An 8,211-nucleotide genomic window follows, 5' to 3' on the forward strand; every position below is an offset into this window, starting at 1 on the left:
GTTTCACTGATCTGTGGAGTCGCCAGCTCCTGTTCATTGTCCAGTTGGTTAATGTCCAAGGCTTGAAAGTTTGTTTCGGACATCAGTTTGGCTAAACCTTGTCCCTTTATCAGTTTGGTTGGTTTTATTTCTATGTCATACTCAAGGATGTTTGCAATCCACTTGCCTCTTTTGCCTTCTAATCCCTCTTGGGTTAGTATGTCTTTTACAACAACATTTGGGACATAGGCAATCACATGTGAATATAAAATGTACACTCTGAAATCCTTAATGGCCTTAACGAGTGCATAGGCCTACTTCTCCATGATTGGGTACTTCAAAGGGGCATCTCTTAAGGCTCGGCTGAAAAATGCAATCGGCTTTTCAACTCCCTGTTCATCCTTTTGCAGAAGGATAGCAACTATGGTGTGATCATATGCAAAAGAAAAAATGATAAAATCTTTGTCAAATTGTGGGCTAGTGAGGACAGGGGTTTGGGTTAAGGCAGATTTTATACTCTCAAAGGCCTGCTTGGTTTCAAGAGACCATTTTACCTTGGCACCCTTTTTTAACATGTTGCTTAACAGTCTTATCAGCTTGGCTAGATTTGGGATAAATCTCCTTAGGAAAATGATCTTTCCAAGGAAAGCTTGCAGCTCTTTTATGTTTCTTGGATATGGGATTTGGAGGATGGCTTGGATTCTTTCAGGATCAATTCTAATCCCATCCTTTGATATGATGTGGCCAAGTAATTTTCCTTCTTCAAGGCCAAAGACAGACTTCTTGGGGTTCAGGGAAATGCCATATTTTCTGCATGTCATGAATATTTGCCTTAAGTGTTTGAGGTGCTGGAAAATGGGGTCAAGTCATCAAGGTAAACAACTAGGAAATCATGTATTTCCTTGGCAAATCCAATATCCATTGCTCTTTGAAAGGTGGCACCAGCGTTTTTTAGTCCGAATGGCATCTTTACATACTTAAATGTTCCCCACGGTGTGGTAAAGGCTGTCTTGTCTTGGTCATCCGGGTGAATGAGTATTTGATTGAAACCTGAAAAGCCATCTAGCAGAGAGATTCTAGATGACCCCACTACTCTTTGCAGGATGTGATCCATCTTTGGCAATGGATAGTGGTCTTTTAGGGAGACTTGGTTTAAAGTTCTCAGATCTACACAAAGTCTAATCTCACCTGTTTTCTTTCTTGTGGGAACAAGATTGGATACCCATTTAGAAAATCTGATGGGTGCTATGATACCTGCTTCAAACATTCTTTTCACTTCTTTTTCAATCAAAGGGAGAAGCACAGGATTGATTCTCCTCAGTTTCTGTTTGAAGGGCTTCTGGTTTGGTTTTAAGGGAATGGTGTGTTGAATTACTGAGGTGTCATAGGACTTCAAGTCCTCATAACTCCAAGCAAATACATCTTGGAACTCTTTAAATAAATCAATATACTTGGGCTTTTGATCAGGTGGCAAATTTTTGGACAGTTTGATCATTTTTGGCTTCTCTGTTGTCCCAATATTGTGTTCTTCTATATCAAAGTTCAATGGTTGCAATTTTGGTTTTTTAGGAACATCATTTGCATCAAACATGTCTTCTAATGGGGTTAGGCCAGCAAGCAAAACGTTATCCTTTAAGTCAATATTTTTGCCTCTGTTTTGTCAATTTCCTCCAAATGCATTTGTTTCAGCTGTTCTATGTTTGTTTTGTTAAAAACAGTTGGGTTTAGGATTTGTTTGGCTGTTGCAGCTGTTACAGCCTACTGAATTTCATTTTTTTGCTGTTGGGAATCGTTCATAGCATCCATGCCAATGTTAATATTTGCAAATTCATGCTCAAGAGTGAGGAAATTATTAATCTGGGCATCATTTTCGAACACTTGCCAGTCTTTAACGTTATTTGGGACAGCAGGCCTATGTTTTATTTCAGCTGTAAAATGATGATTTGGCTCAAAGGGAAGCTTGCATGTACTAGCAAAAGTGGCTAGGCTGTGTGCATGAATGTTATGATCTCTTGAGATTTTGGCAAGCTTGGATTCAGTGAATGCATTGAGTATATTAGTGGCAGCATTCCTATAGGCCCTCATTCTATTGTCATTGGTAAAAAAGTTACCTTTCATCTGTTGTATGATTAAATCAGAGTCACCTAAAATGGACACTTTTGCAGCTCCTAAAGCTTTGAGCAGTTTAAGGCCTAAAAGCAGAGCCTCATACGCTGCCATGTTGTTGGTGCATTTGAAGTTCAGTCTGTAGGCATGGCCTTCTGCATGATTGTTATATGTATTGTGAATCCATACACCTGCCCCTGCTCCTAACTTGTTGACAGAGCCATCAAACTCTAAATACCATGTGATTTCTTGCTTGTGGTTAGTACTAAGAGTTTCAGCCCTTTTAGGATTGGGCAGATTTGCAGTTTCTGTTTGGGGAGGTTCTTCTTGTATGCTGGCTGCATTAACTATTTTGACAATTTCATCAGTATGTGCAACCGACTCTTCATTGATGTGTGTTTGTTTTTCTAGAGCTAAAGGCTCATCATCAGTTGGAGAATTTGTATCATCTTTAAACAAAATAAAAGAATCCATATCAGAATGGATTGAGTAAATGGGAAAATTTTCAGGCTTGCCCTCACTACTTACCACATATTTCATGAGTGTTTCTCTGTACAGTCTCTTTGGTTGCCCAAAGACTGAAATAGTGGCATAGGAGAGGTCTAATTGGAGGGATCCTTGGAGCTTTTCTCCCCATGATCTTGATAGGAGCATACCGTACTTTGGTGGGATGTCAGCCACCACCACATCCATGAGGATGGTCTTGTTGGGATATTGGACTAAGGAGACACACAAGTCTTTGATGAGGGCTAAACACTTGACTTGACTTGATTCAAAGGAAAATAGATCTTTGTAGGGTCTTGTGATATCAAGGTTCAGCTTTTCCATAACTGCTTTGGGCATAATATTGTGTGATGCTCCTGAGTCAAACATAGCGTTGTGCAAAATTTTGTCATGTATATGCAAACTAACATAGAAGGGCAAGACAGATCCATGTGTTTATTTTCCATTAACTTCTAGACCAAACAAAAGTTCAGGGGTATCATCCAAAACATTTACATCATCCTTGATCTCTGGGATTTGAAGTGACCTTTGAATTTGTTGCCTATATACATCGTGTTTGGAAAGTTCTGAGAGGGGGATGGATATCTTAAGTTTTCCAATCTTTGCCTCTAAATTAATGGCTTTTCCAATGGAGTCTTGGTGTTGATAATGGCAGTTTTTTCTTCTTCCTTTGAATTACCAGCGATTTGCTCTTGTTTATCAGCATTATGGGAATTGATCGCTTGCGGTTTTTCAGTTTTAGGAGAGCTTTTTGGAACACTGGTCGAATTTTGCTCCGAGGAAGAAGGTGGTAGAGGCTGATCAATAGAAGGTTGTATTTCTGTTATGTCTTCTACAATCACTTGATGCGGGTTTGGGATAGGTATATCAGCTGGTTTTGTTATGACAGCCTTGCCTTTAATCTTGTTGGGCTGTTTGCCATCCTTTGGTTTGCTAGGTTCAGAAATGTCAATGGTCCTAGTTCTCAGCTTATATTGTTTGTGTACTTCATACACAACAGTATCATAACCTTGTTTAAAATCAAAAGACTCACCAGACTTAGTCTGAAATTGACTAAAGTCATGCTCATCTTGGTCTTCTTGGCTCAAGAAAGTTTGATGCTCACCCTTTAGATCCATCAGATTCATGTGAGTGTCTTCTATGGGTTCACTAGAAGTGGATGCCTCAGTATAGTTTTCTTGGAAAGGGGGTCTTATGTCATGATCTGGGCTTGACCTACCAACGTTTGTGTTCTGTGTTTTCCTAAAATTTGGGTTCCTTATGGTATTAGACTGTTGTCCTTCCCATGATGACTTCCTCTCAACACTCTTTACTCTGTCTCCCAGCCTTTGCATGCCATTGATAATAGCATCAAGCGTTTTTTCTAAGGCTGAGGGTTCTTCCTTAAAGGTGGTTCTTCTTTCCATTCTAGCTCTATTTCTTTTGGCAATTAGGTTGGCCTCTACGCTAACAACAACATTTTGCATGTCTGCAAGGGTCTGAGGGGCTCTTTCTTTTAACTGGTATGCCATATCCGGGTCGAATCCATCAGGGAATTTATACAAGGCAAGGTCAGGTGATGGTCTTAAGTTCTGTGGTATTGCATTATAGACATTATTGAACCTTGCACAATACTCCAAAACAGTCTCTTGAGGACCTCTTTTAATTGTATCATATTCGGCCAGTATGTGCAAGGGGTCTTTCTTTTTCTCCCATCTGTTGGTAAAGGAATGGTAAAGCTCATCCGAAGTGGTTATAGAATTTGCAGCAAGTGATCTAAACCAAGTTCTTATATCACCTGTTAGACTTTGAACAAAAATTTTCATTCTCACACTATCATCATCTATTTCGTAGTTTTCAAAATAGTCCTGCATTTTCTTGGTATGCTGAAGTGCAGTGAAAGGACCAGTACTATCAAAATATGTAATTTTGGATTGGTAATCTTGGGGCAAGGCCCCAGGATTAGCAGGAAATTGCAAGGGTGCATATCTATTAGCCATATTCACAGGGATAAGTGGAACAATAGGAACAACAGGAACAGCAAGAACTGCAGGAACAACTGTGACAACAGTAGTGGTAATAGGAGTATGTGCAGTGAATGAAGGTGTGGAAGGAGTGCTTTGAGATGTGGATGATGAACAAGGGGAAGCAGGGGTTGAACGAGTTGGAACACAGCTAGGGTGAGCTGCTTCAGGACTCAAATCAGCAAAATCTTCTTGTCTTTCTTGCTTCCTAAGGATCTTTGGGATTAAGTTCGGATTTTCAAAAACAGCTGGGAGGTTTGGATCTGGGTTTGACCTTGTATGACGTAAGTTCTTTTTTGGGAGCCTTTGAAACTGTTCTTGCTTTTCATTTTCAGGAGTAAATAAAAGCTGCTTCAGTCAATCTTCATGCTATTTTTAAGCTGCAGATAGTTGTTCCCAGAATACCTTGAAGCAGGAGTTGTAATGAGAGCATTTCTTAGTGAAATGGATAATGGGGATCCTTCCATGAATCTCTCCGCAACTGCATATCAAACTTTCTCTTAGTGTGATATCTCTCCCAAGGCCATAAATTCTACAATCTGAGTTTCAATTCAACCATTTTACTGTTTTGAGTTCCTAGTCATGTCTCGTTTCTACATCATGGATTTTGTCTGCTATCATCAATTATTGATAGAACAATATAATTGAACTTTCATGGATCTGGTGGAAGCTTAGCAGAATTGGAGAAAATATATCACATTGCAATTAATGGACCAGAGGAGGAAAGGTCTGCTGCAGCTAGCATTTTGTGTGGTGCATCTCTTATACGTGGATGGAATGTACAGGTGATAAATGCATCTATTTGTGGAATGTTGAAAAGAATAGATTACTGCAGTCTATAATAAAAGTCACTGAAACCATGTTGACTGGATTTGCTACATTATAATGATTAGAAATTCAGATACTACATTCCCATCTGATATACAAATTTTAGGGAGCTATGTGCGTAAACGTTGGAACTTCTCGTCTTGTCTGTTCTCTTCTATCGTTCCTTCCAGGGAATGTTTCACTTAAATGTTTAAGTAAATAAATAAAAAAAGCTTCTCCATTTTGTTACGTTTTGCCCTCTGCTTACTCATTATCGGCCATACCTACAGGAACATACTGTACGCTTGGTAGTGAAGCTGCTTTCACCTCCTGTTCCTGCAGACTATCATGGGCATGGACCTGGAAGTCATTTAGTAGCCTCTGCACCATTACTTCATGCTGTCCTAAAAGGAATAACTACTGTTGATACTGTTCATGTTCTCTCGCTGCATGGCATGGTAAGCTTATCCAACTAAAATTAATCCTTATACCTTTATAATGATTTAATCTTGGTATTTGTCATCAGTGTTGGGAAGTAGTATTGTCAAATTATGTGGCCACAACAGCAACACCACCTTTCCAATCAGCAACAACAGCAACAGCATCTGGAACACAGCTAGGGTGAGCTGCTTCAGGACTCAAATCAGCAACAACAACAACAACAACGGTAACAGGAGTTGGAACACAGCTAGGGTGAGCTGCTTCAGGACTCAAATCAGCAAAATCTTCTTGTATTTCTTGCTTCCTAAGGATCTTTGGGATTAAGTTCGGATTTTCAAAAACAGCTGGGAGGTTTAGATCTGGGTTTGACCTTGTATGACGTAAGTTCTTTTTGGGAGCCAGCTTCCAAATTTGTTTTAGGTATTTTTCTGGGAATGCCTTTAGAATTAGCAAGGAACTGATCAAAATTTGGGAACAACTATCTGCAGCTTAAAAATAGCATGAAGATTGACTGAAGCAGCGTTTATTTACTCCTGAAAATGCAAAGCAAGAACAGTTTCAAAGGCTCCCTAGCTGATATTCAGACTTCATCTGTAGTTTTAAGGAGCAGATAGCACTTGAACAATTGATTTTTCCCCAGTGGAGTCGCCATTATGTTATCGCTCAGGTTGTCCTTTTCATCAGCGCAAAAGGATACGGCCGAGGTAACCACAGACCAATCTTTGGACTGCAGGTTCAAGCCCACCTACAATTAGAGAGGGCTCTCTCTTTCTGATTTAGCTTTCTTGGAGATGATTTTTAGGCTAGTTATTGAGTTCGAGGGGGTTTTGTTTAAGTTTTGGTGGGAAGGATGATATTTCAGGTAAAGAGGCAGGGATAGCACGAAAGTTTTAGAACCATTGGGCGTGGAGTCAAGGAGTAAGACTGCCGGAGTGTTTTCTTGGTCACAAGAAAGAATATGGAGCAAGCTAGCCGCATACAAAACAATCATTCAAGGTAAAAGATGGATGAAAGGCTAAGGAATGAGAGGAAATTAAGAATCTCTCAGTCAGTTTAGCAGAAAGGAGATAAATGAGCCCTATCTAGGAGCAGTTAAGAATTCCTAGACAACAGTAATTCATATGTGAAATAGATCAAACATGAGCCACAAAGGAATTCATATTTATGCCTAAATAAAGAGGAAAACATTAATAAGCCACAGAAACTGAGCATAGAGTGCAGCTAAGCAAATTCTAAACCAATCCTTTGTTCTGTAACTTAAGCATATGTGAAATTGGAATAACAGAGGTAAGAAACACTTATTGATTCATACTGCAGCACAAGAATTCCACATTCATTTCTTCAGACCATTAGACACAGAGCAGACAGTCATTCCTCCAAGCTTTTCAGCAATCTTTGATTAAATAAAACATTTCATATATCCAGTGTGAGTCTCTAATGAAGACTATCAACCAACCAACCCTTAAAACAATACAGAGGGTGGTATATATAGGGAAAAATATCCATAATTGTCTATTACAACTTGACCTAAACAGGTCTGAAAGAAGAATGATTACTTTAACCTAATCCTATCCAGCAATAAATGCAAGGAAATATCTTTGAGCTGCGCTAAGGGAAACCGTATCAAAACTGAGTTAATGTGTTGTCCTTGATGACTTGGTGTAGGGTTTCTGCAATAACTGTGCATGGGTCTCTGGTCCATTGCTGTTCGGCGGCTTTAAATGCTTTAACTGTGATTTGAGAGCATTAATGGGCTTACACCGCTTTATTTGACTTTGTTGGAGGCCATTCAATGCTAAGCTGCCTTGGGAAATGAAGATTTTGATTAAAACATCCAACTGATACTCTTTGCCGCTCCATCTTTCCTCTGATACTCTTTCGCAGTGGAAACGGGCCGTTTCTCTCTTTCGCTGTGTATGAAACTGTCAGATCAATAGTTAATGGCCGTTGTTCGGCCCTCTGCTGCTTTAAAAACTGTGTTTGCCCCTTTCTGAATGCCTCGCGAAGAAAAATGGGTCATTTTGCGCCTTTCGGGCTTGCTGGGGGCTGCTTAATGAGGGTCTTTCCACTTTGGCCCATTTCCCGTAGCCATGCGCGATTAGCGCTAGGCGCTAATCGCGCATGAAAAACTGCCTCAGAATTTGAATCCGGGCTTCCTAAGCACGATTTTTGCCTTCGCGCCTTTTTTGCTGATGACATCATCATGACGTTAGCGGGTGGGACCCAGTATGGCAGTGACGTGGCAGGGTGACTAGGTAGTGCAGTGGTAGGAGGCCAACGGAGGTAGATGACGTGAGCGGGTGACGTGGCACTGACGTAGGAGGGCGTAAGCGGTTTTCGGTTTTGGGCGCACCGCCTTTGGGCAGACGGC

General features: G+C 40.3%; 1 long non-coding RNA gene across 1 annotated transcript; it reads left to right on the forward strand.

Annotated features, from left to right (window-relative positions):
• Nucleotides 1–5,087: 5,087 nt before the first annotated feature.
• Nucleotides 5,088–5,745, forward strand: LOC149202550 (uncharacterized). The gene is made up of 2 exons (XR_016253544.1): nt 5,088–5,377; nt 5,690–5,745. It is a non-coding gene; the product is annotated as an uncharacterized LOC149202550 (long non-coding RNA).
• The last annotated feature ends 2,466 nt before the right edge of the window (nt 5,746–8,211 follow it).

The sequence above is a fragment of the Pinus tabuliformis genome, chromosome 2_1, assembly GCF_031772625.1.
Source record: "Pinus tabuliformis cultivar Carrire ecotype Pingquan chromosome 2_1, CPIR1, whole genome shotgun sequence".
NCBI lineage: Eukaryota > Viridiplantae > Streptophyta > Pinopsida > Pinales > Pinaceae > Pinus > Pinus tabuliformis.